Here is a 6,448-nt window from a genome sequence, read left to right as displayed (position 1 = left end):
ATATGGACAATAAAGTCCAGGCTGAGGAGTTCTCACATGGAGATGAGGAACTTATTAGAAACTGGAATAAATGTCACTCTCTCTATGATTAAGCAAAGATACTGGCAGTATTTTGCCCCTGCCTTAGAGATCTGTGTAACTATGAACTTGAGGGAAATGATTTAGACTATCTAGCAGAAGAAATGTCTAAGCAGCAAAGCATTCAAGTTGTGGCCTGCCTGCTCCTAACAGCATATAGTCATATGTGTTCATAGAGATATGATCTGAAATTGTGACTTAGGTTTAAAGGGAAGCAAAGTATAAAATTTTGGAAAATTTGCAGCCCGACCATGTGTTAGAAATGAAAACTCATTTTCTGGAGAGAAATTCAAGCCTGCTGCAGAAATTTGCATAAGCACAGAGAAGCCTAATGCTAATAGCAAAGACAATACAGTAAATGTCTCCAGGGCATTTCAGAGATCTTCACAGCACTGCTTCCCATCATAGGATTGAAGGCTTAAAAGGGAAAATGGTTTCGTGTGGCCAGGCCCAGAGCCTTGCTGCTCTGTGCAACCTTGGGACCTGGTACTCTGCATCCCAACCACTTCAGCTCCAACTCTGGCTAAAAGGGGCAAAGGTACAGCTTAGGCCATGGCTTCAGAGGGTGCAAGCCAAAAGCCTTGGTGGCTTCCATGTGGTGTTGAACCTGTGAGTGCACACAAGGCAAGAATTGAGGTTTGGGAACCTCCATCTAGATTTCAGAGGATGTGTGGAAATACCTCATGTCCAGGCAGAAGTCTGCTACAGAGTCAGAGCCCTCATGGAGAACCTCTACTAGGGCAGTGCAGAGAGAAAATGTGGGTTTGGAGGCCCCACACAGAGTCCTCATTGGGACACTGCCTAGTAGAGCTGTGAGGAGAGCACCACTGTCCTCTAGACTCTAGAAAGGAGCTGCATCATGTGTCTGGAAAAGCTGCAGGCATTCAAAGCCAGCCCATGAAAGCAGCCACAGGGGCTGTACCCTGCAGAGCTACAAGAGCAGAGCTGCCCACGGTCTTGGTAGCCCACTCCTTGCATCGGCATCCCCAGGATGTAAGACATGGAGTCAAATAAGATTATTTTGGAGCTTTAAGATTTAATGATTGCTCTGCTGGGTTTCAGACTTGCATGGGGTCTGTAGCCCCTTTGTTTTGGCCAATTTCTCCCTTTTGGAATGGGAACAATTACTCAATATTTGTACTTCCATTGGATCTTGGAAGTAACTAATTTGTTTTTTTCATTTTACAGGCTCATAGGCAGACAGGACTTATGTTGTCTCAGATGAGATTTTGGACTATGGAATCTTCAGTTAATGCTGAAATGAGTTAAGACTTTGGGGAAATGTTGGGAAGGCATGATTGTATTTTAAAATGTAAGAAAGACATAAGATTTGGGAGGGACCAGAGGTGGATTGATATAGTTTGGCTCTGTGTCCCCACCCAAATTTTATCTCAAATTGTAACCACCATTTTTTGGGGAAGGGGTCTATTGAGAGGTGATTGAATCATGGGGGCAGAATTCCCCCTTGCTGTTCTCATGAAAGTGAGTGAGTTTTCATGAGATCTGGTTGTTTGAAAGTGTTTGGCACTTCTTTTTCTTCTCTCTCTCTCTCCTGCCACCATGTAAAAAGAAGGTATTCCTTCCCCTTTGCTTTCTGCCATGGCTGTAAGTTTCCTGTAGACTCCCAGTCATATATCTTGTTAAGCCTGCAGAACTGTGAGTCAATTAAACTTTTTTTCTTCATAGGCCTTTGTGCCTATTTTTATACCAGTACCTTTCTGTTTTGATTAGTATAGCTTTGTAGTATATTTTGAAGTCTGTTAGTATAATACCTCCAGCTTTGTTATTTTTGTTCAGGATTGCTTTGACTTTTCAAGTATTTCATGGTTTTATACAAAATTTATGATTTTTTTTCACTTCTAAGAAGAACGTTATTGCTATTCTGATAGGGATTACATTGAAAATGTAGATCACTTTGTTTATTATGGACATTTTAACAGTATTATTTTCCAGTCCATGAACATGGGACAGCTTTCTACTTTTTTGTGTCCTCTTCAATTTCTTTTATTGATGTTCTATAGTTTTTATTCAAAGATCTTTTAATTCTTTAGTTACATTTATTTCTAGGCATATTTTGTAGCTATTATAAATAGAATTGCTTTCTTAACTTTTTTTCCAGATTGTTTGCTGTGACTTACAAAATGCTACTGATTTGTACATGTTAATTTTGTATCTTGTAACTTTATTGAATTCATGTATCAGTTCTAAGATTATTTAGGTGGAGTCTTTCATTTTTTCTAAATATAAGATCATAGTGTCTGCACACAGGGAACAATCGAATTCTATCTTTCTAATTTTTATGCCCTTTATTTGTTTCCCTTATCTAATTGCTCTGCCTAGGACTTTCAGTACTGTACTGAATAAAAATGATAAAAGTAGGCTTCCTTGCCTTGCTCTAAATCTTAAAGAAAAAACTCATTTTTTTCTCACTCAATATAATGTTAGCTATAGGCTTGTCATATATGACCTTCATTATTTTGAGATATGTTCCTTCTGTACCCAGTTTTTTAGCGTTTTTTAATTATAAAATGATGTTTAATTTTCTCAAATCCATTTTTAGCATCTATTGAGATTATTATTTGAATTTTGTTTTTGACTGTTAATTCAGTGTATCACATTTTCTTTCATGTGTGTTGATCACTCATCTGTGGGATGTTTTACACTTTATCATGGTGAATGATCTTTTAAATGTGTTGTTGAATTCAGTGTGCAAGTATTTTGTGGAAGATTTTTTTCATCTATGTTCATCAGTGATATTGATATTTAGTTTTCTATTTTTGTTGTGTCTTTGGTTTTGGTATCAGGAAAATGTTGGCCTCATAAAATGAGTTGAAAAGATTCCCTCTTTTTCAATTTTCTTGAAAAGTTAGAGTTGAATTTTTATTAGTTCTTCTTTGAATGACTGTTAGAATTCAGCAGTGTAGTCATCAGGTCTTGGGCTTTTCTTTAATGTGAAAATTTTTAATAAAATTTAATTTTGCTTGGGAAAGTTTTTTTACATTTATCTTTCATATTTAAAGGCTAGCTCTGCTAGGTACAGTATTTTTTGGTTTTTAGTTTATTTTTCTTCAGCAGTTTAAATATTTCATTCTCCCTTCTGACCCATAGCATTTCCACTAAGAAGTCTGCTGCCAGTTGTTTCTGAATTCCTTTATATTTGCTTTTTTTCTCTTGCTTCTTTTAGTATCCTTTCTTTTTCATTGACCTTTGAGAGTTTGACACCTTAGAGTTGTCTTATTTGGATTGAGTCTGTTTGGTGATTGTTGGTCTTCTTGCACCTGGATATTAATATGTTTTGCTAGATTTGCAAAGTTCTCTGTTAATTTTTGAATAAACTTTCTACCCCTATCTTTTCTCTACTCTCTTTTTAAGGTAATCACTGTTATATTTGCACTTTTGAGGCTATTTTCTAGATCTCATGCATTCTCTATTTTTTATCATTCTTTTTCTATTTCTTTTGACTTTGTATTTTATTTTTATTTTTATTTTTTATTTTTGATAGTCAAGTTTAATCTGCCAAATATACAAGTTGAATTTGTGGAGCATGTTTTGCCTGGGTGCCACACAGTAAACAGAGGTTTCTTGAAATGATCAATGGGTAGGGTTAAAAATGGGCACTGGCCCCGGCCAGGTGGGTAGGAACCGGTCAGAGAAGGGCAGACAGGCGAGGCTTCGATCAGATAGGACTGACCAGGAACAAGCCATGACCCTTGAGGACCCAGGGGCACGGGCTCCCAGATGACAGTCTCTCTCTGAATGAGCACCCAGGCAACACAGTCCGGGGCTGGGTGTAGCAAACCCGTCAGCAGCTGCCTCCTGGGACAACCACCCCCTTAAGTGCTACCTATCAGACAAATGAAAGCTCTTCTTACCCCATCTCCCAGGTACCCCCCAGCAAGGGCTCTGAATTCTAAAAACAGCAAAAACATTCAAATGGTTACATATGAAATGCTGTCCTGAATCTTTCTGTCTCAAAGATAGCAGGTGCCCCTGCCCCAGCGCCCCACCACATCCCCCAAACAATTTATGTGCCAAGATGAAGAGGAGGCCCCAGGCCATGGGGGGGCTCCTGGCCGTGAGGGGCTGTTGCAGCGGCGCCAGGGCACATGGTGGGCGAGACACAGCAGAGGTCCTGGCAGCGTGGCCCAGGTCCCCGGCATCTCCTCCCACGGGTTGCAGTTACTTATTCAGGGAGAGCGACTGCATTCGTTTTCCTGACAATGTGGCATAGTCTTTTGCTTTCCTTTCCTCTTCCTTCTTCCGGGCAGCCTCCTCCCGCTGTTTCCAGATGATGGCCAGTTGGGCCAGGTCGGCCTTGGCTTGCTCTGCCTTCCCGGCCAAGTGCATTTTCATGTAACGCTGTTTTGCTTTCTGCTTCTCAATCTCTTCTCCTTCTCTCCTCGAAAGCTCTGTTGGCCCGTCCAGATCCAGTTGTGTGACCTTTTTGGTTGTCTGTGCCACCCGGTTAGGGTTCTCGATATCTCTGAGCCCTTCGACACCTTTGCGCTTTTGCTGGTAGTCATCTTCTTCATCCTCACTCTCATCTGAGTCTAGAGATTTCTTCTCCTTTTTGGGGTCACCTGCAGCCCCATCTCCACCTTCTTTTTGTCCTCTTCTTCCCTGGCCTTCTGCTTCTCAGCATGCAGCTGCGCTTCAATCTCCTCAGGGCTCGTATACTGCCTCACCTGGCCTTTGTGGCCTCCTTTAGGCGTCGCGGCTCCGCGGCTGCGGCCTTGACTTTGTATGTTAAATAGCCTATCTTTGAGCTTACCAATTATTTTTTTTTGTTTGATCATTTCTGCTGTTGTGACATGTTGATTCAATTTTCACTTTGTCAATTGTATTTTTTAGCTACAGGATTTCCATTTGACATTTTAAAATTATTTCAATCTTTTTGTTAAATTTTTACAATAAATTAACAAATTGTTTACGTGTGTATATTTGTATGTTTTCCTGAAGTTCATTGAACTTTCTCAAAACAATGAATTTTAATTCCCTGTCAGAGAGGTTACATATCTTCATCCCTACAAGGCTGATTATGGTGTCTTATTTAGTTCATTTGGTGAGGTTATATTTTCCAGAATTTTATTAATGTTCGCGAACGTTTGTTACTGTTGGGGCATTGAAGAATTAGATATTAATCTAGCCTTCACATCTTACCTTATTTGTATTTGTCCTTTTCCAAAGGACTTTCCAAGAGTTCAAAGGGACTAATTGTTGAGTTTCATAAGCCTGTTGTTGCTGCAACTGTTTCCACACCAAAGGGCATGCTAAGTGCAGATTCCTACATACTCAGCCCTGATGGGCTTGGTGAAGATTAGGGAGAATTTCCTGGGATCCCAAGTAAAGTGGCTTGCTCACTTGCCTCTTTGTTCTCTAAGCAAATGGAGTCTCATGATGTTCTGAGATGCCTGGAGTTGAGGGAGGAATGATATGGGCACTCCTGTGACCACTGCTGGCACCACACCACAAGCCCATGGCCTCCCAGACCAATAAAGTCCCAGGGATAGTCCAAAGACTGTGACCACTATTTATTCAATTCCTGAGGCCACGGTAGTCAGCTATTGGTGAATCCACTCAGTAATGCATTCCCTTCTGGCCCAGGATAGGTTTAAAAGCCCTCTTCAGGGGCAAGAGACTGAAATTAAGGGTTTAGGGACTCTTTCCAGGGCTGCCTTACTATTGTGGTGCTGGTACTAGGTTTTAAGGTAAAGTTCCCTGTGGATGTCTCTCTTCTTCCCCCAAATGGCGTCTCTCTCCATGATGCACTGCATGGAGATGGAGGAGGGGTGATGCAGGTACTCCTGTGGCCAGTGAACCTGGTGTTACACTGAATTACACCCTGAGCTCACAACCTCCTAGACCAGAGCAACACTGAGATTTGACCAAGAACCATGGTCAGTCACTACAGGATGTCTGCCACTAAAATTTATTTGCACCAAAATCTCAGAAATTATCACTAAAGAACTTAATCATTTAACCAAATACTACCTGTTCCCGAAAAACCTATTGAAATAAAAAAAAATTAAAAAATTATTTGGGACTGGAAGCCACTTTATTCAGTTGGTAGTGAAGTAGGCAGGTACTCAATTTCCTCCAGCAGAAGAGGGAGATTCCCCTCTAGCTTTGAGCAGATTTAAGTGTTTCCTTCATGGGCACCAGCCTGAAATCAAGGACCACAGAATTCTACCCAGTGCTGTGTTCCACTACGACGGAGCCAGCACTGAGTTACAGTGTAAAGTCCTATGTTCACTTCCTTCTCCCTCCCACAAGCACACAGGTTTTCTCTCCCCATTGCCCTGCCAGGGGTTGGAGCAGTGTGGTGTAGGCAATGTGAAACTGCCCTTCCTACTCTCTTCAGTGTGTCTTT

The 6,448-nt window shown here is 41.1% G+C and overlaps 1 pseudogene; it reads right to left on the bottom strand.

Annotated features, from left to right (window-relative positions):
* Positions 1-4,112: 4,112 nt before the first annotated feature.
* LOC100445569 (28 kDa heat- and acid-stable phosphoprotein-like) lies at positions 4,113-4,874 on the bottom strand (annotated as a pseudogene).
* Between the last annotated feature and the right edge of the window lie 1,574 nt (positions 4,875-6,448).

Source organism: Pongo abelii, chromosome 4, assembly GCF_028885655.2.
Source record: "Pongo abelii isolate AG06213 chromosome 4, NHGRI_mPonAbe1-v2.0_pri, whole genome shotgun sequence".
Classification (NCBI taxonomy): Eukaryota; Metazoa; Chordata; class Mammalia; order Primates; family Hominidae; genus Pongo; species Pongo abelii.
Note: the sequence above shows the minus strand (reverse complement) of the source record. Positions and strands in the feature narration are given on the sequence as shown.